Here is a 27,449-nt window from a genome sequence, read left to right on the forward strand (position 1 = left end):
CCTGACAAGATAAGGCAGCAGGGAGCCACAACAACCCCCTCTGCAGCCATGCTCATTTCATTGATTCTACTGAAACACAGGGTGGAAACTCCCATGGGTCCTGTGATGCTTCCTCTGACCCTCCTGGCTTTACAAGTCAGGCTCTTAACAAAACCCCAAGGACTTCTCATCCAAAAGAGTAAGGGAAACTCAAGTAAGGTACATTCAAGTAAAGGACAATTAAGCCCTCCTAAGAAGCCACAACAGAAAATTTCACCAACAAAAATTTCACCAATTTTATACAATGTCCCTACACAATGTTCATCTGCATCAAGTAAATCATGGAGTTGAAGAAAGGACATAACCATTAGTCTGAAAAAACCCACTACAGAGTCAAAAGTAATAAATATTGGAGTTGATAGAAAGCATTTCATGAACTCTAATTTTGTTTTTTATCATTACGGTTCAGGAAAATGTCCTTCTCCACCTACAAGATCTTGGTGTCCTCACGTGCTGCTATTTCAATTCCCAGCTCTAAGCTTCTGCTGCTGTATCAATAAAGTGACTATACAAAACTATGAGTCAATTCAGTACAATAAACAAAAATTCTCCAGAAGACTGAAATTTATTTTAAGTTTTCATAAAAAAGCGAGTTTCTTCTGAAGGATGTTGCACTGACAAGAGAAAGAGTCCAAGAGAAAGCCTGCATTTGTTTGGAAAATAAGGACGTACCAAGAGCAACATGGTTCGCTTCCTTATATAGCGCCTTTTCGACACCCCTTGGCCATGACCTGGATGGCCTCCTGTGTGAGAAAATACTAATTTCCGTCTGTGCTTGTTCATCCCCTCGTCTCCGTGCTGAGGTTATCAGCACTGGTGCTGGCTACAGCAGCAGCTTACAGGGGCTGCTTGTCACTGTAACATCTCAGCTGTCACCTGTAGCAAGGCGCCATCGGCCGCTGTGCTCATACGCACACATGGCAGTGCAGGAGAACATTAATATCAGCACTCATTTTCAACCATCTGTTGTTAATAACAATAAAGTTTAAAAGTACAGGAGTTTATAACCCTATGCCACAGTTTACAGCTGTTTCATTTATAGATAAGGCAAAGGAAAAATACATAATTATTTGGTGAAAATGAGGGAGCAGGACAGTCTGAAGGGGAATTCAGGAGCACTAAACCATTCCTTTCCAAAACAGTCATTGTTCCTACTCCTTACCTGAAGACCTGTTATTCTTGCACCTTTATTTCCTGGCATTATTATTTAACATTTGTATACATGCCACTAAAGCAAAAAGTCATCCCAGGCTTAACAACTCAGCATGACTTTGAAGATCAAGCCTAAGTTACAGCAGAGAAAATTGTCAAGGAAATATTATTAAAGTAAAAATTAATTTAAAATCAATTGCTTTTATTCTAATGCATTCATATAATCACTTGCCTCTCCTTTCCATAAACTGGTTGTAAAATCTCTTGAGACAGAGGACTGTTGTGTTGCACACGTCTAATGATACTATGAGGACGTATTAAAAAAAGGAAGGAAAAAGATTTCTGTAACACTTTACAGGGGCAATCACAGCTCATCAAGTTATTTTCTTTTACTTGTAAAATCAGGCCCATTTAAGGGAATTTTCCCATTTATTATCCCAGAGGAAAAAGAAGGCAGTGGGTTGGGGTGGGGGGAATTGGCGCGCACATACACAAAACCCTCCAAGAACTGCTCACGCCTGAGCAAATTCAGTCTTCTGTCTGTTAAACATTCCCATCCCAAGACTTGGTTTCAAGACACATCCTCCTAATGAATAGCTGGACCTTGTCTTTGCAGCTGGGAGTACCAACACACAGCATTTCATCTCAAAACTCTGTCATATCTTAGTCTGCAGGTTGACTGCTGTTATTTCTTTGCCTATCTTGCTTCTTCCTGCTAGCAAGCATCTCACCAGGCATGATTCATGTTACATAACTTCAGCTTGTTAAAAACAACAGTTATGCAGCTAGGTAGTACAAAAGATTAATGAGGTAAATCCAGAAGTTGCTTATTACAGAACCCAGACAAAAGCTGCTCCTTAAATAATATGCCTATGCAACTTTAAACAAATGAATACGCCACTGCACCAGCACTGTTTACATTCAATGTTAATTAAATCTTTCAAATTCAGGATACTGTACTCTAGACTACTTAGTGTTGCTTCTCACACCACTATATGCAAACTCCCTAGTGCGTATGTGTTTTATTTTTCAAAAGTGACCCGCTACCCCCCCAATCATTAGAGAATAACAGCTGAATACTGAATCAGTCAATTTCACTCACAAAAACACTGTATTGCTTTAATATTCTGGATGACTATGCTGAGATAAAATCCTCCTCCCTGAGTTAGCAGCAAAATGCTTGTGTTTTGCAAATAACCATTTTTACTCATATCACTGTTTTGGTCATGAAGTGTAAAAGCAGCAACCAGAGAGGGTTAAACAGGCTTCCTGGCAATGCTCTGCAAGAAGCCAGCTTCTTTATTTCAGCAAGGCAAAGAAATCTGTTTAGGCCCTGTACATTCAGCATTATTCAGCACTATTGGGACCATATTCCAGGATCCCTCAATGCCCACCTGACAGTGTGTCCTCTACATTAAGGCAGTGATATGGTCTCCCCCAAGGCAAATCATCACCTGACCATCCTGGTCTCTGCAGCTCAGCTGTGTCCAGTGACATGCTCTGTGGAGCAAGCCATTGCCACATAACTGTATTCTCTTCTCAGTCACTTCTCCAGGAGGTAAAAAAAATGAGGAAAAAAAAAGAATTACAAAGCTGGTATTTCTGGCATCACCACCCCAGCAGAGCAATAGGGAGGCAACTGGCTGCCTGGGGAGGAGGCAGCAGCACTGGGGACCTGTGCGAGCACCAGCTGGCTGCCAAGCCCAGACCTGAAACTAGGTCTCAGCCCACTTGACTGCAGGGGAAGGGAGGGGAAAGAAAGAAAAGAAAAGAAAAGGGAAAAAAAAAAAAAAAAAAAAAAAAAAAAAAAAAAAAAAAAAAGAGAGAGAGAGAGAGAGAGAAAAAAAAGGCAGCAGCACTTTCTCAGAGCAGGAAGAAGGGGAGGCCACGAGCGTTTCCTGTTGTGCAGCTGAAACAAGCAAAGACGTCATTACACTTACGCTCCCTCAGGGTGTCAGCAGATTGAGGGCCAAAGTTCAGTCATTTCCAATGCACCGCAAGGAGGGAGGTTTTGGAGGAGAAACCAGCAGTGGCTTTATTGCTAACAGTGTTCTCTGCACTTGCATAGCAAAACAGCTAAGCAGCGTGTTACCAGGCTCAGCTGCAAAGTATCGTATGTGACTAGAAACAATATTTGCTCAGGAGCCGTGCTGCTCTTATTTTTCTTGTACAGCTTGTGTAAGAATATTACTGAAATATAGACGTGGAATGAAATATTACTACAATACCAAAATGCACTAAGCTTTTTTCTGCAGCCTATACTTCTGCAAGCATCTGGAAATCAAGCCTTACATTGTTTTGGATCCCATGAAGTAAAACATGTTTTGTAAATGCATCAGAGGCACAACTAGTAGGTGAAACTCCAAGATTCCCTTGTCAGATACGACCGACAACCTGGCAGAGTGAAAACAGAGGCTTCTTCTCAAATTTGCTTCTGTCTTTCTGACGCAGGTAAGGTCCCAGCTTAAGGAAAAGGGCGAGGATGCACGAGTTGGGTAGTGGCATGTGGCTGTCCAACATTTGGTAACTGTCACCCAGGCTGTCCACCTGAATCTAAGAAAATCAGTGGAGCTGGCAAGCACAGGGGGAATCTAGATTGCAGTCCTACCCACCATTACTACCATCTTAGGCTAAACACTAGAAAGACTTTTTAAATGGAAAGCATTGACAAGAATACAAATGGGATTCTTGTCAGAATTTCAGGTGGTTTCAGTGTCTCCACGCACCACTGGAAGCTTTAAAGTGCAGTCTGAACAACCACCTATAGGAAATGCTTTGGTTATAGGTGATCCTCTCCTGGGGCAGAGGGATGCACAGGCTTACAGTATACTCTCACTCATGAGACACATTCTAGACCCAATTTTGATACAATAACATGTTGAAACACAGTGATAAATACAGTCATTCCACAATAAGCATGTCCCAGCATACACTGGGACATGTGACAAATTAGGTAGCAGTGGAAATGTGACAAATTAGGTAGCAGTGCTCCAGTTGATAGAAGTTGTTTTTCAAATAGAGGTACTTAAGAAATCTCAGTGAAAAAGGTCACAAGGAGTTTGGAAAATGCTCTTCTGAATTCTCTTCTCATAGTACCATCACTAGCTGAAGAGAGTATTTTTGCCTTATTTCTGCAATAACCACCCTGTGGTCACACTGGGAACTGAAGACAGTTTTCAGCCTTCGTAATTCAATATAATAGACCTGAAACTAGGGAATCACCAGACTGTATCTTGGATATAGTGTATCTTTCACGGGACATAAGAAGTGTCACTCACTAACCAAAACTACTCGTTTTACTTATTTACTTATTTTATTATTTTTTTTTACTTATTTTATTTTTACTTATTTACTTATTTTACCTTATTTTAAATAAGGTCAGATATGGTATTTTAATTATTTATAACCTAAACATTTGGGATATACTTTCAAACACATTATTCTGCAGGGATACAATTTGGTTTGGTTGTTTTCTACACTTTCCTTTGGAGGTAAATTTTCCAAAGGCAACTTATCTCTAAGATTCATTGTCAGGTAGCATGAAAAAACCTCTACTGCTTCTTGTCTCTTAGCTTGAAAACCTAATCCTGAAGGTTGTCAGCTTGGCACTAATAATCAGGACTCTTCTCAATATTAAAAAATAAGCAGTTCTGACCGTACTGAGACAGCTGGTGCATGGCACAGCAGCAGCACAGGGCCAGGCTGTGTAACCACCAGGCACTGCCATGCCAGGTCACAACAGGCTTTTTCCACACATCCATGGCTGCCTGTTGCAATACAGCGTCTGCTAAAGAACACAGAATATAACAAGAAACAGCAGTGGATTCACACACCCATCCGTGTCCTGAGAGTTAATTTTCATGTAATTACATCTCACTGTTCCATTAGTTGACAAAGAGTATTAAGCCATCTCTGCCACGGTTTGAGGTAAGAAAGTGGAATATGCTCTCTGCAATATCCAAATACAACCCTCATATTTTTAAAAGAGCTGTATCTGTTGTATTGGGTTTTATTCATTAAACAGTTGAAACTTACAGCAAAGAGACAGATGTGAACCATGACCTGGTCTCACTGACACTGCCCTCGCTATGCTGATGAGAACACTTGCCTTTCCACTCCAAAACAGATACTGGTTGTGGTAGGTACAAATGCATACGGAAAACAACTCAACCTCAGTTACACTTTTACCCTTTACAACCCATCCGCGCAATACTTTTAACAAAGCCACTAGAGTGTATCACTTGGGAATTCAAATTATGTACAAGGTTTTTATAATTCTTTCACTTCCATTTGAAGTGAAGTGCAAGTGGAAAAGCCATTATCTTGAATTTTTTTGTTGTTGAATTGTCACATCACTAAGGGAATTCTCTCAAATGATCCTACAAGCAGATAAATAAAATATCCTGCACCAATTTTATAATGAAAACAAAGATGACAAAGTCCAAGCTGCCAGAACACCTGCTAGCAGGTCATTGTTTATCTTCAAAATATGTGTGGCAAAAACCAGAAGTGAAGGCAGGGAGGGCTTGTTGTTCACAGTGAACCCGGTGTTCAGCCTAAATACAGCAGTACACAGAATGCAGGAGAGTCTGCCCATTGCTGAAGGGCACAATCCAACCAGCAATGCAGTGGCAGCAACTAGAAATTCCCAAAGTATTCCCCATCATTTTGTCCCCTCATTTACTTCACTCAGCCGCCCCATGCTATGCTCTTCTGGCCCAGCAGGACACTGCCACCAGCACTAGTCTCTCATGTCCTCAGGCACAGAGATGACCACACTCCCTTCCATTCAGAAGCTACTGGGAAAATGCTACATTGCCAAGAAGAACATTCCAATTATATGGTAGGGATTGGGTTCAGAATGAAAACATTAAACGTGAAATGGGATGATTCCACATAGCGCAGATGTGTGTGTCTGTAGAGACACAGTATGGGAATGTGTTTGTTTCTGTGGTGTGTCTATAGATATTTACACATGCACTCGTGCACATGTGAGTGTATAGATACAAAATAATATACAGACATCTAAATATATAATTACATAGATACTAGCATTAGAAGTTTGTATATTAAGTGATTTGGCTAAGTTGTACCAATAACCTGTGATTTTAACTATCTTTTATATGCAATGGTTTATGGAGATTCTTTGGGCAAAACACATTAAGTCCTGGAAGCTAAGTAGAGGAAAAGACAAGCCCTTATTTAGTGGCTTCAAGTAGCTGTATTTTATTTCAAATGTCTAATCAAGAAAAAGCAGATCTAAAACCCATGTTTAAGAACCTGAAGTTTTCAACAATAAGTAACCTAATTTCCAGAAACCAAAAGCAATTGCTAAAATACTTATTTAACTGCTTTCATGGAAACAAAGAGAAAACATTTTAAAAATGTTAAAAATATTAAATCAACTTAACTGCTTCTGTATCCCATGAATTCAACAAGATCCTAGGCAACAGTAATATTTAGAATAAATATTTTTCTCATGGGAATAGCATTTTCACTCAAATTGACCAGATGATATCAATTTAAAAAAACAAAGATTAGATACAGAAAACACATCTACTGACTTAAAAAATAAACTACACTTCAGTAAGTACAAAGCTTGTTTAAGACATTGGCTTTTTATTTTAAAGATCTTCTTACTTCTAAGGGGAAAATGCTTTTTTCCCCTTGCAGTGTTTTGAACTAGTTTCAATCCAAATGATGAAACTCTGTTCCCTAAAACTTCAGAGAGCACACCCTACTCAGTGTAAAATACTGCACTCATACACAAATATAAAGCTGAATATATCCAGTACAGTAAGGCAAATCCAGTACTGACTCCAAGTTCTGCACTTGGCCTATATGCACACCTTAAAAAAAAGAGAGGAAGATGAAGAACGACATAAATAAATACAAACCGGTGATACAAAAATACAGTAACTTTCTACGCGATATACCATCTGTTCCTCCAGAAAAGCATGCTGCATCAAGCCACAGGGGCTACAGCTATGAAAAGCCCTTGTAGAAGAGCCAAGTTCTGTAATGAGCAGTTTCAAAGCTGTGGAAAACTGTACCAGCCACACAGTAAGGAGGCAGCTCAGTGGGAATGGCCATGCCCCCCTTGCTGTGGGCTGGGGTTACCCGAGCTGCCACACGGTCCTCAGAGAGCTCCCCAAATGTTGCAAACCCAGGGTCAGAGGTTTACAGCATACCAGGAAAGCTGGGCCGTGCTACTTGTTTGAGGATGTGGTGTTTCACCATGGGTTTTTACGGGAAAGTCTCGTCTCCAGAGTTACGGACACAGTACACTGGATTTCCCCGACTACTCCACAGACCACACCTCCACTGCTGCTGCTCCCTTCTCTTGTCCTGTGGATCTAGGATCAGCAAACAGAAATAGTTTCCAAAACATGGGAACAGGCACCCTAGTACGCCTGCTGCCCCTGAGGCACATGAAAAGCAGGAGCTGCTGTTGCATGCCAGATGCTTGCTCACTGTTGTGTGCCTTACAGCAAATGAAGTGAGCGTCTTCCAGCCACTTGGGCAGGCAGGAGAGACCCAGATCAAAGAAGTGCTAAGGGGTGCTCTGTTATGGTTAAGAAGTCCAAGTAAGGTGTGCAGCCCTCTCCTTTCAGCTGGCAAAGTCTCAGGTACTCAGGATTATATAGTAAGAATTTCCTCTGCTGCTTCTATTGTTATTCATTATGTGCATGTTAAAAAAGGCATCTGGCCTTTCCAGACTTTGGTTGCATTACCACACCAAACACGGGCTTTAGGGCAAGGTTTGAGTTTTATAAACCATGGTTATAGAGAATTTGTTTGTGTTCCCTGTCACCACCCCCAGAACAAATGATGGAATCGCAGAACCCTGGGCAATTAGGAGACCATACCTGGACTGGAGGGAATTCATGAGCCAACACATTATCACTGCTCTCATTAATAAAATAATAAACTGTGCAATTACAGTGGGTTGTACACATACCTTAGGGTATGCAAGAAGGCACAAATTTAGAAATGGAATATTTCCAACAACCAACAACTTAAACAGGCAAGGATTCTTATCAAACAATTAGGTTACTCAAGAACTACTCCAATAAATGGCCCTTTTTGCCCAGGGTTATGCATTCTAGAATCATGTCACAAGCTTTCGTTGAACTAGGCTTTTTCCTCTTCCTTTTTTGTTTTGTTTCTACTGTTAAAAAAAAATAAAAAATCTCCCCTCTAATCCACCCATCAGATGAGGTGCAAGATTTTATCTTAGATTACATCCAAAAATGGGGAAGCGCAAAGAAAAACTCCATTACCAGGGATAACCTAATTCAGTTTGGCACTACTGGGCTACAGATGGAGAAGCAGATACATAGGGCAGGTAGAGTACACCAGAAATTAAACATCACACTAGAACCATGCAAACCTTTTGCATATATTGTTTTATCTTTCTTTTTATGCTGAACCGTACCAGAAACAGACAAAAAAACCCCCAAAAAATCTTTGAAATTATGCCACCTGAAATAAGCAGGCATCAGACCTCATTAAAAATAAATAAATAAATTAAAAAGGACATCATACACAAACTGAAATTAAATGCAAGTTTCTCACATCTTAATAATTCCAAAACCAGATAATGGGATTTCACTGGGGAGAGAAGCACAAAAACCAAGTAAGATATAGCCCTGGCTCCAAGGAACTTTTTTTTTCAGCTGGGTTTCAACTACAAATAATAACCAAAAAAAACCCTAAAACCACAGCTCTAAGCCAGTCAGTTGTAACACTTTCACCTAAGACTTCATGTACTTTGTATTTAAATCGAAATGAAAGCACCTTGGGGTACATAATGTATCTTTTTTTTTTTTTTTTTCTAAAAGACCTTATACCATCTGGCAATGTAAAGATCATTTCTGTTGAGACTGCCTTTTGTTGTAGGTCTTCTCTGCCTGAAGTATCCAGAGGCTCTTTCTGTGTAGACAGTTTTTCCAACATTCTCACCTACTGTCACTCTATTCAATGAAAAAGCAAACCTTGCATGCTGAAGGTTTCCATTTATAGGCTGAGACAGTCACAAGGAGCACTATTTCAGCAGTACAAGTCCTATCTACAGCCGATGGCAAAATCCTGGCCTCATTAAAAAAAAAATCAAAATCAATAACAACTTCCCATTCTGTGCTTTTATTGGTCAGGACACAATCCAAAATGACATAATTTTCATTATATTCACAAGAGACAAGGCAGTTCACATGGTGTAACAAGCTGTTCTGGGCACAGTTTGGTGTCATCTTCTCAGATATGGGGCACCAATTAGAAAACTGTGAGACGAGGGCAAGATGGTTTTGTGTTGGCTCCAGAGAAAGTGAAGGTCCAGCCACAAGATCCATGTTGGTACGATGCAAGTGCTTTTTAGGATAGCTTTGACTTCCACCATCTATTTGCACAGGTAGTCTGTTCATGGATTGACTCTCTGGTCACCTCCCTACAAACCTGAGAGCTGGCACCACCAGTTCAGTCGTTGTGTGGAGCTGGGCATCCCACCAGAGGAATAAGGCTCAGTGAGCAACAGGCACAAGGTAAATGTCAGGCGCCATCAATGACAGGGCCTGGGGAATGACCCTTTCACCCTCTGAGCAGACTAAGAGTGATGTGACTACGCCCTTCAGAAACACAAGGATGTAAAGGGAATTCAAAGGGCTTCAGCTTAAAGGAAAATATCTTTATCGTCCAACAAGACATGACCTTGGCTGAGTCAGTCACAGACAGCTAAATGGGGCCATGCTCACTTACTGATCCTGCTGCATCCTCCTAGCAGCAGAGCACCAGGAACAGTGGATAACGTTTCAGAAAGATACCCTGGGCAGACTGATACACACTCACCAAAGTGAGACCACATCAGTTCCTTATTGAAAACGAATAAGATTTTTTACCTTTTCAACAAAATGTGGCTGTGTATATGCATCTATATAGACATGTGTGAAATAAATGCTAACCATCAAACGTATGTAATTCAAATAAATTAATTTATTTAAAATATTTTCATTGATAGTTAACCAGCAGCAGAAGTTGAACCTACATGGAATCCAGGACAAATCTTCCTCCTAGTGCCAAACAAGCCAGACCTCCAATCATGAAATTATTCCAGGCATATTGTACTATGAAGGACACAGAACACGACTAGAGGTAAAAGCTATGATCACATATATGTACATGAGTCTAGATGTATGTACTTAGACATGCATTCTCAAGTATTTCTTCACAAAATGTGGCAAACCCCCTCCATTTTCTGCTGTAATATGTTCATTTTTATGGGAAAGCATCAAAGCAGGAGCCAAAAAAATGCATTTTTGTCTGAGATAAAAAGACAAGTATAATCCCATCACCTGCATGTGAACACTGCCTGAATTAGGCTAGGAAAGTGAAACACAGCTCTCTGTTTTCTAGTGCGGGAATCTGTAAACAGCTATCAAATGTATTTATTACACTTTTGGCTCACCAGACAACCCACTTGACTGAGAAAAAGAGAGTCAAAATTAGTTTCATTTATTCCTCTGCTTGCTAGTTAGGTGTGTTGAACTATTGACTAGGATCAAATGGTACTGCAAATAAATTAAATCCCAATCATGCATAAGCAAATGTAAAAATAAATACCTTCAAGCACTAAGCAAGATAAGAAGCATCATATTCTGTGTGCAAGCTATCTGTGGAGATGTCAGAGTTGGAAGTTAGAGGATGTTACCACTGTATCCTTGAATGTGCCTTTCATAGGATCTTAGTTACTCATCAACAAATGTTTGTATGACTTGAGACTAGGCAGGGATTCTAAAGATTGTATTACTAAAATTCTCTAGGTTAGAGGGACACTTGATCTAATAAAAAATAACTTCCTGTAGGCAATTATAATCCACTGTCAGTCACATTCAAACTTCCCCTCCCCACCTTATTGATCTTTCCCTCTAAGCCTCATCCTCAACCAGCATTTGTTTATTTAACAACCCTGTTTTCTTCTATAATTAATAAGGTTGTGAGTGAGAGAAAGAAAATTAAAAGGTTTCTCTCATATTCATTCCATTTGTGGAAAATACGCTGCACTGAAGTTTTGCAGAGGTGTGCATAAAGGAACTCCATCGTCCCATGTGTCTTTCTCTTTCCTGCCGTGCACAGGTGATCTGGGGAGCAAGGGGAGGAAAGTCAGGGTACATCTACTGCAAGCTACTTCAGTCTTCCTACAGAAGAATGAGCAAAGACTCCGGTTCTACCACTCCGCATCACACAGATGACATAGACCGAAACTAAAGCAAAGGTTCTTCCTGTACTCTCATCGTTTACAAGTGAATGTGTCCAGCCTCCCATCATGGAGGGTTCAGGTTTATAAGCCTTGGATGAGGAAATCTGTACAACCCAGAAGCAAAACAAGCATTTCCAAGGTGACATGTAAATGCATCTCGTCCTTGATCCAAAAGAAAAATTTGGAAGACCTGATATGCTTTCATTCTCCTTCAAGCCTGTTCATAAAAGAGCAGTTAAATTTTTTCTATGAAGACATCACTAATTTAATAGAATCACTGAACAACTATATGAGCTCAGTTAAAAAACAAAGCAGAGAAAATGAAGGTATTGTACGTCATCCTTTTGCCTCCCCACATTTCACAGACCAAAGTCCTGTCAGTCCAAAGAAAGGTGCTGTCATACTACTGTATATCAGTTCCAATTTACAACCTTACTTGTTTAGAAAAAATAGCTGACTCAAAATTGCCCTACTAATTACTCCAAATCATTGAGTAGTTTTACTAATGCGTGGCTGAGTATGAAGTTCTTCACCAATAATTAACATTACTCACTACAGTGAATTAGGTCAAAGATGAGCACAATTTGTGTATTTAATTAGTAATTAGGTAAATCAGAGATTAAAAATATATGACATATCAAACATGACAGATAACTTACTGGATCAACTTCAGTGTCCTCTTGATCCCAACAATTTCCACCATAAAAACCAACTGCAGAGGTAGCAACACAGTATTTGGTATCACCCTAGCTATAAAATAAATACCTTTCTGTCAGTCTGTATTTCACTAACATCATTTCCTCCTAAACGTATTATATAAATAACTCCTACCTTTACGCTTACCACAAATTTCTTCAGATGTATCAGTAACATCTTGCTAAGCCTGTATCAAAATTCAACTGTACCTCACAAATTAAATACATGTAGCTTATCCATTATTTAAACCTTAAGAAATCAAATATTCTAGCCAAGCAGCTCTGTGAAAATATTCACCAACTCTTAAAGGGATTTTGCTAATATTGCAGGACCAAGCATAAAATGGAACAGACTGCAAGTTTTATTTGACACAAATTTACTAAGAACGTTGGAAGAAATTAAATTCACATAGCTTTGAAGAGATTTTAAAGTGAAGTCTCTCTACTCAAAGAGCCTAGTACTACAGCCTCACCTGGTGATCAAAACAGATTATCATATCAAGACAGCAGCAAGATGTCCAACTTCATAGTCTCGTAGTTGATAGTTTAATCCTATTTTGACCAAACTGCAGAAACTTTTACCGACTTACACGGGACAGGGAAATTGGCTGTAGGAGTCTATGAATGTCCTGCCAAAGATAAATGCCTTTTTCACTAGAGAACTATTTTACTTCAGACAAATGCACTTAAAAGGCTTTTCATAAGCAGTTTCAGAAATTACATTCATAAAAATAACTGATTTTAAATGGGAAAAAGTCAACATTTGTCCATCTCTATTGTTAAGGAAGACCATGAATTGTACTTGATTTTCTCTTCTAAAACAGTATCAAAACAGTTTTAGAAATTCAACTCTCAAGATGAATCAGAGTTTCACAGGTGTCACCCAGGACTCAGTTAAATACTTTCAGTGCGCAGAGGTGTCAGTGAACCAGGGGCCTGCACTATGCTCTAGGGCGTCTCTTTTTCATTGCTAATGCTTGTGCAGAAAGAAAGAAAATCACATCCAGTCCTCACAAAAACTGACAACAGTTAAGAGCAAATAAAGATATTATTTTTCAGCTAACTGAACTATTTATTTTAGCTGCCTTTGAGAGACAAGGAACGTAAAACTCCACATACTTCTAGAACTTTCGTAAGCAGACTAGACTAAGAATGAACTACACTGACCTATGAAGACTGCTAGTAGATGCCAGCAACTTACGTCTCTGTTGAATACTGACTTTGGTCTAAACTAAATAGTTTTTGCTCTAACTAAATAGTGTCATGTCTTGTTGTCAAGGAAGGGTAACCTCGGCTATTATTTCATATTATTCTTTCTTGAAACACAACACATGGTTTTTTTTTTTTTAATGCAAGCCACAAACACAAGATACATAAATACAGAGACTGGGACATTTATCTTATTTAAACAAACAAAAATTACAAAAAACCCCACACCAATGTATAAGAAAACCCCACTGAATAATGAGACTAATTTTGATAACCCTGATCTTGTGCCATTAGATTTTTTAAAACTCAGAGCTCCTTTCTGCCTAAGCCCAGATATTGGTCTGTGAAAAAACTGCTCAATAAATAATATTATTTCCACAAATTCTCTTGACTTTATATCATATCTTACACTGTGCAGTTGGAATTTTCTTTCAGCTTTTTACATTTCTTTAGGAGTACTATTCTCTGTAGCCACAAAAGTCTAAACTTCAATAAAAGTCACAGAAAACAACTTGGAATTTTTCTGCTTCACTTTCTGTGAGTATTTTCTTTATGAAGAGGGTCAAACCCTACTTTATTGCATTACTTTTAAAATGTCACTTGACACTGTAATTTCAATTTCCATTCACTCCCCTAGTTTTCACTTTTCTATTAAACTGCACCATACATGCAAATTACCTAACTGCTTTTCTTTGTATGGAATTTCCAATAAACTACTACCTGAAAAAGAAACTTTCTGTAGCAGTCAAACCTTGAATTTCTCCCGTATGACACAACATCAATTAAGCCACGCCTTTCAAAAAATACTGTACATCCTTTCCCCCTCCTGTTTTGCAACTTACATAAATCAAAGATTTTAGCCAGAGCTGCAGCAGTTTATTACGACTTACTACAGTTGCAATTAAACACATTTAGGAACAGATGTATTCTTTACTATTCTCTTTTGGGTGTGCAGGATCAAATTTCTTGTACATGAATTGCATTTTTCAGACTCTGGAAGTGTATTAGGGCAGAATTATCAACTAATAAAAGGAAAAAAAAAAAAAAAAAAAAAAAAAAAAAAAAAAAAAAAAAAAAAACCAAGAAAATAATTTTCTGTAAAACACAAATTGAAGTGCAAACATAAAAATTTCTGTAAAACACAAATTGAGGTGCAACAAAACAAATCCATGTGTACACGAAGTGGCCGTAAATTCATTACCTACTACATTATTACATTACTTGTGGTTTCCATGTCATATTTAGAAAGAACTTTTCTGCTGAGACCAAGTTTACACTGACAGCGATAGAATGTGCATAAACAAACTCAGGAAAAAAGGGATATTATCACTATACAAACTGGTCATATCAGTATAACCATGTACCAGGGGAATTTACATCAGATAATTAAACTCATATTTGTGCACTGTATTACTTTAAGAAAACCACTCAAGTGGTACATTTTTGGGTAGGTATGCCCTGAGACTCCCATCCAGAGAAAGTGAAGAGGAGGAAAAAGCATGCATGAATAAGTTTTTGCTTATTCAAGTAAAAGGCGATATCCAGGTTCAAAAAACAGTTAGAGAGACACATTCAGGGCAGAGCAAGGAAATACAGAAACAGAAATAAGCAATACTGTGACCAAAACCAGTGTGGTCCACACTCCTTTGCTGTTACCCTGGCATACAGAGAACAGAGTGACCATTTTGCAGACGTACAGAATGTGCATGAAAGACAAATGAAAACAAGCACCCAGAATCCACAATACTTCCTCAGAGCAAAAAGAAGTTCTTACGTTAAGACCCTATCAATGATTACAAGAATTTAATCACAGGACAATAAAAAAAGGCAAGAGTTTCCTGACAGACAACATTGCATATGGTACTTTAATGTCTTATTCTACATTGGGGATTTTGAAACTCTGTGTAAGATTGCTCCCCCACGCATATCCTCTCACACCTTTTCCATGCTCATAACTTTGCAAGAGAGCTTTCTCGGGAACAAACCTTACTGGAGACAACCTACTACAAATGAGTAGGAAGGGTAAAGTCAATTGTTTAATCTATGAACAAAACAGAAATAAAATGTCCATGGTACCTCCCACTTGCCGTTTCAGTGAGAAGAAAAATATTCTTAAAAACCCCAGATGTTTCCAGACGTTAACATATTCTTTAATTTCACTAATGATATTTTGAAGTCTAAACAGGGGCTTGGTTGTCATGGAAAAACTTCTAATATTTCTATGTACAGTGGATTTTTTCTCTCAGGCTGTCAGACCAGCATTTTCACAAGTTCTAATTTCACTTGAGAATGAAAAATATGGCCGCAATGAACTGCTTTTTTAATATTTCCTGCTGAAATAGAGGAGTTGTTGCAAAGTCTTATAAAAATTTTTAAGCACTCAAAAGAGAATCGAGGCTGTACAAAGTTGCTATTTCCTATCAGAATGGCACAACCAGCTTGAAACTTTCATTGTTCTATCATAATTCTGTGCTACTTTATTTAAACACTGTACCCCAAACTACTGACTGAATATGTGAAAAATACTATTCTCCATTTTCCATCTAGCTGACACTTCCATTTGTGGTTTCTTTAAATTTTTTTTAGCAACTGCTAGATATTCTATTGAAGGGAAAAAAAAAAAAAACACACACACACACAAAAAAAATCAAAACACCCAACCAAACAAACAAACAAAAAAACTTCCAACAAACAAGTGGTTAAACTACAGGAGAAAGCCAAATAACTTAAAAAAATATTTCATCTGCAACACACTACTTCAGAGATGCTGTTTAAGAAATCTTGAGAAAAAATAACCTGCCTCTTTAAAAAAAAAGAATTTTAAAAGCAGTTTCCTTGTAACTTATCGGGCCTTTTTCAAATAACAAAGGTATGCAGCCTCTGCACTCAACACTCCTGTTCAACTCCCAAAAGTATTAACAATTAACTCTTCCTGAAGCCTTTAACCCTTAAGAATAATAATAATTATGCATTCCTCCTGCTTGGAGGACCAATAATTTAAAACCACATACTGACAGAGTGAGGTAAAATGGGTAAAACATTTTCTCTTTACGCCTTGTGAAGAGCATTGACCTGAAGAACCAACTTTTCATGGGCCTGATTCATAATGGGACCTAAGACAGAGTAAGTTACTACTCAGCTCTGGCCATTTACCTGCGATTCTTAGGCAGAATCAACTACAAGCAAGTAGTACTTGCTGAGCTGTACTTACAGAGCTGGACAGATAACTATCAATATAACCAACCACAGCTTATTAGAACCCCATCACACTCAAATTTGAAAGATGGTAAACCATATTTCATAATCCCAGTCACATTACTGTGACTTATACATTACTATGACTTGTATACAGGAACACTCTTAAATAGCAAGCATTTTTTCCTTTCATGGGTAAGTATTGCCGTATTTCACTAAGTAAAGCACTTCTGCCAGGCACACAGCTCCTATATTCCCACTACCTTACCCAATATGGTTAAATTACAAAAGCAGTAACTGCCCCTGCTGTTGACCAAAAGGGATGAGCAGAGGGACATACAAAATGGTACTCATTACTTTCACTTCTGTTTAAATCCAATTCATCTTGATTCTTTTTTTAAAAAGCACCTAAATAAACGAATAAACAAAGAAGTTTGGCAAAATGCTTAACGATAAATGTACTGCTTTAAAAACATCCAGCTTCATTACAAACATGCAGACCAGGGTCATAAATTTGCTCACACAGCTGAGTACAGCCAGTGGTATTAGAAATAGTTAAAAGTCAAAAAAGAATAGCCTTGTAGGGTGCCACCACATAAACTAAACATGATATACTGCCAAACACTCAAGCAGACACATGTAGCATTATTCAGCAAGGACCACATGAATGCATATGGCTCTCTGTTTTGTCTTCATAGTAACAAGAAGGTTTGTAAACAGATCTCACATATGAGGCAATCTAGTCACTTGAGAATCTAATAATCTGCCTTTATAAAGAAGCATTCTGCACTGTTGCCACACAATTGGACTTAGATACACAATTAAAAGTCCCCTACATTAGTGCTTTGGGACAAGTGCTGCTCGATTCTATTCTAATCCCTAGCAGTGAGGTTTTAAGAAATCACATCAGTCAGGATGTAGAGAGCTGCTACGCCCATTGGAAAATAACATCAACACCACAGACTACAAAACATTAAAAATGCGGATTGTTTGATCAACAAAAGTAATGACACACCGACTTTGTACCTATCACTGCTGCCCTTGCACAGCTGAAAACCACAGTAATCTTAAATACATTTGCAGATGACAGTAGTACCTTCTTCAAACTCACATGAAAAAACCCTCTCAGCCTACTCTACAACACTTAAATTTTTCTGAGAAATGGGACAAAGCAAAAAAATATTGAAAGTTTCAGATAATCCATACCTGAAGTTTCAAAAATATCTCCTGAGTGGAAGGATCAGGAAGGAGCTAACATCTAAGTGTAAATAAATATAACCCCCAGGTTACACTGCATCTATCCAAATATGTCCACGTGCTGCAAATCTAACAGGCAGAGACTCTCCTATCTTTGAAAAACAGATGCACTTTTTTTGCATGTCTGTATATCACCTTCACTATCAAAATATTGAGGATTCCACACCGTGTCCTGATAACCTAAGGATCAAACTCCTCTGGTAGTCAGTGGTAATCCACAACAACAACAGAATTTAAAACTGGGCCCACTGAATTTGTACCTCGTTAGACCAGTAGTTCCTCTAACCAAATAATTGCTGTAACTCCCTGGTGTCCCCAGAACTCCTGGTGATGCTGATGACCGGAGCCCCCTTGTGCTGGGAGCTGCAGGAACACACACACACACCCGCAGCTCCGGGGAGCACAGAAACACTGACCCAGCCAGCAGTGCTTCCCTTCTGCCGCCCTGACCGCTCTGTTTGCTTCTTTCCTAATAATTCTCAGTATAAATTCATTAGAAGAAAAAAAAAAAAAAAAAAAAAAAAAAAAAATAAATAAAAAGTGACACCCTTGACTAAGCATAAAATAAGTTTAGTGCCCCCTCTATTATTTAATAATGTACAAATCCAGACAGGTCTAATACTAAAGTAGGCTTCGCTTTAAGATGAGACAAGGGAAACTATTTAGCTAAATATTTCTGCTGAAACTCGTTAGTATTTGGATTACTTTAGTTTAAAAAAGTTTTTAAGAATTATTGCCCAAAAAAAACCGCCAAGTCTTTAGCGTTTCGGCAGAAGTTTCATTTCTGCAACTATCATACTAAAAAAAAAAAAAAAAAAAATTAAAAAAAAAAAACACTTAAAAAAAAAATTCGACCATTAGTGCCAACTAATAAGAAAAACAGCACCCTTTTCCGGGAAATGAAGCTCTGCGGAGGTTTATCGTTGTCCCGGGCGAGCCTGCCCGCAGAGACAAGCGGTGCTGGCCGGAGCCGGGCCAGGCGCGCTGGGGCCTCCCGCGGGCGGATTCTCGGGGACACCCGGCACCCGGAGGCCGCCCGGACATCCCCACCCTCCGTCCCCTCCGCCCCGGGCTCCCTCTCGCACGGGGAAGGCCGTGCGGCGCGCCACCCCCCGGCAGGAAGGTCGGGGCGGGCTGCGGGGCATGACCCGGGATAACCCGGGGCTTTCCCCCGCCTCCCCCGCCCCGCCTGACCCCGGCGGCGGGGACACGGCGGGGACGCGGCGGGGACACAGCTGGCCGCCCCTGCCCGCCTCCCGGTGTATCGTATGCGATCTCCTATGCGACAGGCGCGGACGTGCCGCTTACATAATCGCCGCCGGCCGCACACGTACCCCGTGTTACATAAGGGACCGCGGCCCGCCGGCCCCCAGGCAGCCCCGCCGCCGGGCGGGGGGACGGGGCGAGGGAGGGAGAAAGGGAGGGACCCGGCGGCGGCCCCGGCCGAGCCCCTCGTTAACCCCCTTCCTGTGGCGTTTACACGTCATGGAACATTCCCGGAACGGGCCAACGTCCCACCCACTTCAGGGAACAGTCACCGCGGCGGAGCGCAGCGCAGCGCGGCGCGCACACGGCTCCGGCACGGCACGGCCCCCGGCGCGGCCCGGGTGTCCCCGCACACACACACACACACACACACACACACACACACACGGCACTCCCCCGTGTCCGGCACCCCCGGGGGACGCGCCGGCGGCCCGGGCACATCCCCTCCCTCCCGGGGCCACCCCCAGCGCCCTGCCCTGCCCTCCGCCTTGCCGGGTGGCCCCGGCCCCCCCCCGGCTCGGTGCCCCCCAGGCCGCTCCCGGGGCGGCGGAGGCCGCGCTGAGACCCCGCCGGGCCGGGCCGGCCCCCCCGCGGGCGCCTCTCCCGGCCCTGACCGTGCCCATTCCCCGCCGCAGGAGGGGATTACGCAAGGCAGCCTTCTCCTCATCTGCATACACTTACAAGCCGGGTATTCCCCGCATTTCCTAACGGCGTGTCACCGACAAAGGCCTGTCCCCGCCGTGTCCCCCCTCCCGCGCCGCCTCAGCGGGAAGGGCCGCCGGCCGCGGTGCCCCGGGGACGGTGCCGGTGCCTGCCGGCGCCCGGAGCGGCCGCCACAGAGGTGACTTAGCGCTCCGGCGGTTTTACAGCCCCGCCGGCTTCCCCCGCCGGCGCCCTCCCGCCGCCTTGCCCTCCATTTACCCCCGAGCCCCGGGCGGCGCTCGGAGCCTCAGCCCCCCCCGCTCCTGCCGCGGCCCGAGCCCCGCACCGATCCCCGCACCGATCCCCGCACCGAGCACCGAGCCCAGCCCCGCAGCGAGCCCCCCGCCCCGGCCCCGGCGCGGCTGTCAGTGGTGCCGCTGACAGGGGACGAGCGGCGGGCAGGGAGGAGGGGGCTGCCCGCAGCAGCCGGTGCCGCTCACCTGGGAAATCACCGAGGAGGGAGGAGGGAAACCCTCCCGCTGCCCTTGTTGTTGTTGTTGTTGCCGCCGCCGATCCCGCCGGGCGCTCGTGTCGCTCCTTTGCTAAGGGCTCGCCCGGAGTGAGGCGGCTGGCGGTGCTTCTTTATATATAAAGACAGACAGAGATATTCCAGCGGCCAAGGGGCGCCCGCTTCACGCGTTTATCTTAAGGCAGGTCATTCCTCTCCCTCTTTTTGGAAAGGCTCATCACCATCTCCCTGACAGTGGCGGAGGGGCTGGTGTTGCACGGGGGAGAGGCGGAGGCCCGGGAGGCGCAGCCCGCCCCGGCCGCGGCGGGAGGGAGCGCTGGGCGCTGCAGGCGGCTCCGCCGGGCTATTCCCGGCACCACTTCCCAGAACAGAAGTTACGGGGCGGCGAGCGCGGAGCGAGCGCGGGGAGCGCGCCGCCCGTGACGTCACCGGGTCCCCCCGCGCGGCGGCGGGAGCGCTCCGGGCGCGGGGCTGCGCTGCCGCCCTGGGGCCGCGCGGGGCGGGGGCGCGGGAGCCCCGGGCGGGGAGGGCGCGCTCCGAGGGGGCAGGGCCTCCCGGGGCCGAGCCGCGGCCTCTCCCCGCCGGCGGAGAGCGCCTCTCCCCTCCCCCTCCCCCTCCCCGCCGAGGGAACTCCCAGGAGAGCCGGTCCCGGCTTGCCGTGCGCAAGCCGCGCGTCCTCCCGGCCTGAGAATTTCCTCCGAGGACGCGGGATCCTCCTGCGCCCTCCCCTCCCTCCCTTCCTTTCTCTCCCTCCCCCGGCCCCTCCGCCCCCTCGCCTGGCCGCGATCACGTTATCTGTCAGGGAGAACAATACACGGCCGGGGCTCCCCGGCTTCCCGGCCGCGCCCGGGGCTCCCCGCGCGGGGCCGGCCCTGACCCCGCTCACCCCTCAGGCCCTGGCCCCGGGATAGGGGGCACCGGGCCGGCCCTGAGGGCAGGGAGCCCGCCGCGCCGCCCGGGCTGTGCCGCAGACACACGCGGTTATTGCAACACCCGCCAGCCCCGGGAGCGGCCCGCAGGGGACACGGGCGGGCAGGGGACTCGGGCAGCGGGGCTCTTGTCCCCAGTGCGGGCCCGCAGCGCCCGGGGCGGGCCCGGCCGGGCCGGGGCCGCTCTCCCGCAGCAGCCCCGGGGCAGAGAGGCGCTGCGGGGGGATCGCCCTCCCGCCGGGCCAGGCGGTGCTCGTGCTTCCTTGAGACATCCCACCGCCCTTCCGCTGAGGCCGGGAACCCACCGCGGGCTTTGGGAACCTTCGCCGCGGCAGGACCCGGCCCTGGCCCCGCACCGACACACGCCCCGGGTCCCGCCGCTCACGCCGTCTTTGAGTTAAGCCTGAGCGCGATTCTGGGGAACGGCGTTTGTGTTCCTGAGATTTCCCAGGGCTGTTCGGAGAGGGAAGCTCGGCCGGCTGGTTCCCTCTCCCGGCCGCTCGGGCAGAGCGGGGGTCTCTTGCCCGGCCTCGCCTGCTTTGGCTTTGCGGCGGCACCGGCGCCTGCTGCGCTTTTGACAGCAGATCTTCCAAATTTTCTTTTGGGGAATCCATTCAGCCGCGTTTGCAGGCTACTGGAAATTGATTCGAAGTGATACCAATTCTCGGCACTGTGACGGTGACATCGAAAGTCATACTGGCATCTGGGATTATTCTTTTGGCTGAAATAAAAAAAAAAAATCAACCTCATGGATGAAAAGGAATAAGTTTATACATAAATCCTGAAAGCAGTGGTTCTTATGGCAGATGCCAGGGTAAATAAACCCATTATTTCCTAATTTTAATAGCTAAGAATTTTAAGTTGTTCCTGCATCTTTTAGGGACTAATAACAATTCAGTGCTCAGAGCTGGCAATACAAGGTTATAGAAGGACATAGAATCTATTAATAAAAATCTTCTCATGCTACTGTGGTCCTTGGCCCCTGTTAATTTTGGTGATCTCTGAGTTAGGATCCTAGTGCTTTATTTTGCTCAGTACAGGAGGTGCAGAAGAGTCTTGGGATTTCTTGGGGTTTCCCTGAAGTTATATTGGCCCAAGATCCTGTGACCATAATTTAATGATAAATTATGACTTCTCTTACAAAAAAAAAAAAAACACGACTTGCTCCTACAAGCATGTTCAAGACTAAGAGGGCTGAACAAAGAGGGTTTTTCTACTTGTTTAGTTCCATGAGCATGTCTGTCTTTGCTTTCCTGATTTTGTAAGTGTGATACTGTCATTCCTGACACCAAGGATTGTTTGACTGGAATTATTCTGTCTGAGCAAACATATTGACTTTGGGCTTGTGATCTTTATTTGATGTCTTGTCAGACTAAGTCAATGGAAAATGGGAGTGCTTAGGATTTGTTTCAAATTGAGGTTTTCCCATTCTGCTGTTTTCTACAACAGCGTCATTTATCTCTGCCCCCAAATGATGGCTGCCAGTATCTTCCCCTCTGGGAGGCTGCAGGCTCCTGACCAGCACCTTTGACTCCTTTGTGTATGCCCAGCATTGTCCTCCTCTCTCCTCCCTCTCCCAAGACTTCTGAAGTTTTTTTACTGTCACAGAGACCTGCCCACAGAAGGTATTGCAACAAGGTTCAGTGTTCAAAATAGGAGTTTATTTACAGTCAGTTTCAAAGTGAAATTAAAAAAAAAGTTTCTCCGTAATGCTTTTCGAAATAAAGGTCTTTTTCCAATTACATTGGTTACCTCAAGAAGCTGTACTGTGTGTGCTTTCCCACATTCTCTTAGTATTGCACCATCTGAGCTACAGCCATTTCCTTCACTGTGGCTCTACAGGGTATGTGCTGGAGCTACAACTCTTCAGCACTTTTGTGTTCCCAGAGGAGAGAGTGAAGCTACACCTGTCCTCAGGGACCCTCACTGTTGTACAAAATTTGTTTGGCTCGAGCCCCAGAGGTTTTGACAAGCTGCACAACTTGCAGCCGCAAGGGTCCTTAGCTTGGAGGAGACCTCCCCAGCCAAAGAGGCAAGGAGGTCTTCACAGGGTTCCTTCAGCCCTCTCCCCCTTTGTGCACAGTTGTAGGGGAGTGGGTGTAACTGAGTACAGACTGACCTTCATCCCTGACCGATACCCCTTCCCCCCCCACAGGAAGCACGAGGCAGGAGCACTGTCCTGCAGGGGGACTGCAGCTGGGACACCAGGGTAATTTTCCTCCCAAACTCCAGCCAGTGACTCCACAGAGAGGCATCAGACATCTGATTCACTTTCTCTCGCCTACTTGTGGCAACAACGTAACTTAATAATGATGTCCATGCATCATACCATCCTATCATTTCCCTCTAGATTTTTGTTTTTGGTTTATACCCAGGATTTAATAAAACTATCATTCTAACATAGAAGAGAACTAAGGGAGCTCTCAGATGTAAGATTTACAGCTGTTATTTAAATACAGATTTTGCAGATTCATCAAAAAAGATTCTTGTTGCTTGGAAAGCACCTTGGCCATCACAGCTGCAGCTCAAAGCAAACACAACATACAATGACAGTATTCAGCAATGATGTTCACAGATTATTAAACACTATAAATTATTCTGAAAATTTGGTTTGGTCTCAGAACACACAGAATCCATCAGTTTTGTAAACTGTGCTGCTCTCAAAGTAGATAATAGAAAGTATTACATAATTTTTCTATAATAGTGCAATTGAATTGAAATGTTAAACAATCATTCTTAAAATAGCTAGTGATTTTAAAGCAATTAATCCTTTATTAAGAAAAAATTACTTGGTCCCCAAACCTGTACCCACAAGCTCATTACTATTCTTCACGAAGTTGCTACAGATAGAACTGCAGCAAAAGAGACAATTCCTTTATATAAGGCATTGATACCTATCTACTGATTTCACTGTGAGCAGTGTAAAGCAAAATGGACCAAATGTATCCAATTTTCTGAATGTCTCAGAGGGTAGGAGTGCAAAACAAAATTAGTGGTGTTATTTTGCTGTTTAGATCCTCTTTCTTAAGGTTTGGTTAAGTTAGAAAATCTATGGGAAGCTGCCTGTGAATGGTTTTCCTCATAAATACACAATTACCAGTAGTTTCCTATCACTGGTGTTTAAAACACATTGTCCTTGTTTATACAGGAGCTTCGTCCCATGTTCCTTCTCTCCTTTTTCTGACTGCTTGGACTGCAATGTCTCTTGCTGCCCTTGCCCATACCACTGCCTTTTCTAATGCCCTCATTACACTCAGTGCTCTTCACACTCAGTAGAAAAATATGCAAGATACTTAGAGCCCTGAGTATTTCCAGCCCTGGCTTTCCCATGCTGGAAGAGGTGGGTATACTCCCTCTTCTGTTCTCCTTTTTGGAAGACCTGCTCTTTCTCCCCTTATCAGAGAGAGAAGAGCCCTGAGCTGGGTGCTGAGCGATGAATAGCCTGTGAGGGTGAGGGTCCCTCTCAGGGATGCATGGAGAGCCTGAGAGGGCACATCCACTGGCTCTGGGGCCAGCAGGGAGGGTGAGAAGGGAGACTGAGATGGATCAGAGAGTCGGCAAGAGTACTAAAACAGCTGTATATGCCTCTGACTTTACTTTGGATATCAAATACACCACAAAATGCATTTGAAGAGCAGTACTAATTCAGGTAACTGATTTTTTATTTTAAGAGATACCTACCTTCTACTGACCATCTCAAGCTCTTCTCAGAGACAACTAGCAGCTATGAGTTTCACATATCATTTAATCATTTAATACCATAAAATGTATTTCCAGCCGCAGAATTCCACTTTCTCATTTGTACATACTGCATTCCTTTTGCTCAAGTGCCATCTTACCATATGAGAAAAGAGAAAAAGACACTGCCAGTTCACCCTCTCAATACCTCTTCCTATGTATTCCTTGAATCCAGGCTGCTGTATCTTGTTTGTCTACTCTCCTACATAAACAAGGGTAATCTTTCCTCGTGGGGGAGTGTGCCCATGACTCCTCCACAGAACACAAAGGAGTCACAGTGAAGCACTTCTTTATCCACAACAGCTCCAATCTCATACGGTATCAAATGGTGTGAAGGAGCACGAAGCCAATGTGGTGAGCTTGAACAAGCCTGTGTGTAAATAACTCTGGCAGAGGGCCCAAAGGAAGGGGAGTCCTGTTTGCCTGGTAATGAACAAATGGCTGTATTTCCTGAAGGAAAAATATTTTTCTGCTATCTTGAGATTTCCTTAAAAAAAAAAAAAAAGTGATTTGCTCCACATAAAGTATTTCCAGATGCAGAACTAACATGCTACGTGCATCAACAGCTTGATAATAACATGTCATCACTTGACCTTGGAATAGAGTGAAGAAATTAAAAAGGCAAAATCTTCTGAAATTATGCCCTTTCATGGGAACATTTTTTAAAGGCAATGAATCCTGGGAAAATGCTTTTAAATAAAATTTGATTTCTTTTACTAATTTTCATTTTTTCATACCTAATTGACTAGCTGAATAGGAAAATCTACAGTGCTGACTAGAAACTTAGGCAAGGGATTATGTGCTCTTCTGATGTGAGATAAATAAAGCTTGTAAGATCTATAGCCAGGTTCTCTTTGATTGTCCCTTTTAACATCACAATCCAATTAAGTTTTTGATAGAATTTTAGGCATTTGGAAAAAAATATTTTGCCTTGCTGACAAATGGAACATGTTGCCAAGCACTCGTTATTTCTCTTTAAATATAAAGTATTAGCTCCTACAGATTTTGTATACTGAACTCAGTTCTCCCCCTCACCCTGCCCCATTTTTTCTAGGAACAACTGAAGTAAGAGCCTGCCAAAGGCACGGCATGATTTAGCAACTTCTGAGTTATAAATAACCTGAACTATTAAGCGACTTAATTTTCTAAAAGCTTACCTATTTATATTCCCATTAGCCCTGAAAGCCTTTCATTTAGTGTTCTTCTCAAGTACGCAACTCTTTTGCATCATCTTCCAATTCAAGGAAACCTCCAGTGCTTCATGTATAGAGAATTTCATGTATGGGCTGGAGAGAGCAGAGAGGCAGACCACTCTAAACAGTGAGCAGTGACAACTTGAAAACAGAGTAAAGAAGATATTTCAAAATGGTAGGGGGCACTTTGGATAAGAAAATGGCATTAATTAAGTTGCATCTATCTAGAATTTTACCATATTATCCTACCTCCAATACTGCTCTGGCACATGTCATGGGAACCTTCCTAACCACATTGGTTGCCTTCCTGGTTTTGCATCTCTGGAATCTTCCCACAGGCAAGCGCCCCGAGCATCCTGCAAATACTTTCCTTCACAACTGATTGAGAGGGAAGTGTGCCACCTACTGAAGGACCTCAGCCACTTTCTATATGTCTTGGACTTTCTTAAGTTCTTGCCCATTCCTGAACTTTCCAGGTATTTACACTACTGATCTGAATTAGAAATTAGGCTTTGGTTTATGAAAGTTTGTAAACTCAGGAAGGTCATGAATATGGACATGAGCAAATGTAATCCAGGCTGGTTCCATCTAATTCATGTGTAAGTGGCATAATTTGATAAATCTTCTGGCTGAAAGCAGGTGTGTTACTCCTACATTGACACTTTTTGCCAGAAGTGAGATAAATATCAAGAATTATCTCTATAAATGTAAGAAAATATTACATAACATAATAATCAGTAAAACATGCGGATGAGTTGGCAGTACTGACATAGATGGTATTTGCAGTTTAGGTGTTAGTTAGGTATTTTTAACAAATGAGTGAACAAATGAGCTTCACTGCCAGGCAGTAGTTGCTTCTGATGGTGGGTGCTCTTTGTTCAGTTAATCATTTGGTTGAACTAGCTCAAAGGAAATGTTACACAGGTGTTGTCATAATTTGCTGTTTGACACACCTAGAGAGTGTCCTTTGGTTACCTGAGTCTCACACCACTGAGTTACTCATGTACAGTAATGCATTATTTTGGATGCCAAAAAAAGTTGAAACAGATGTCAGTGTTGTTTCAAGTGTTGTAATAGTGGATCATAAACAAATAATTTATAATAAATTTATAAATTATTAAATAAATTAATAAATTCTTTTATTAATATCCATGAAACTGCTTAACTGAAAAATTTTCAGTATTGAGGTTCATCAGAGCCTTTCACTTTTGAGTCAGCAATATGAATTTGTTATGTGCATTACAGCAGATGATCCAAACTTATAAAAATCTGATTCACTGAAATTAACAGATAATATATGCCTTTAAAGTTTCTCACACTTCTATATTGGACTGATTTGTTCCTAAGAAATAT

The 27,449-nt window shown here is 42.8% G+C and overlaps 1 protein-coding gene and 1 long non-coding RNA gene across 7 annotated transcripts in view; one reads left to right on the plus strand and one right to left on the minus strand.

Moving 5' to 3' along the window:
• Positions 1-20,540, minus strand: part of HIVEP2 (HIVEP zinc finger 2) — a 136,745-nt gene extending 116,205 nt beyond the window's left edge. For 4 of the 5 annotated variants that reach the window (XM_083856878.1, XM_083856874.1, XM_083856877.1 and 1 more), the window contains exon 1: positions 20,208-20,540. The gene's annotated coding sequence lies outside the window, so the exon portion shown is untranslated. Of the gene's footprint in view, positions 1-17,748; positions 17,840-20,207 lie in introns of those variants that run through there. The other variant, XM_083856876.1, reaches the window with a different exon arrangement.
• LOC310907048 lies at positions 2,593-12,094 on the plus strand. Of its 2 annotated transcripts, none has more exons than XR_014589527.1 (3): positions 2,593-3,642; positions 9,602-10,338; positions 11,320-12,094. It is a non-coding gene; the product is annotated as an uncharacterized lncRNA (long non-coding RNA). The 2 variants fall into 2 exon arrangements; XR_014589528.1 differs by having other exon boundaries at positions 9,602-9,731; positions 10,205-12,094.
• Positions 20,541-27,449: the final 6,909 nt, after the last annotated feature.

This window comes from Zosterops lateralis, assembly GCF_965231275.1.
Source record: "Zosterops lateralis genome assembly, chromosome: 3".
Classification (NCBI taxonomy): Eukaryota; Metazoa; Chordata; class Aves; order Passeriformes; family Zosteropidae; genus Zosterops; species Zosterops lateralis.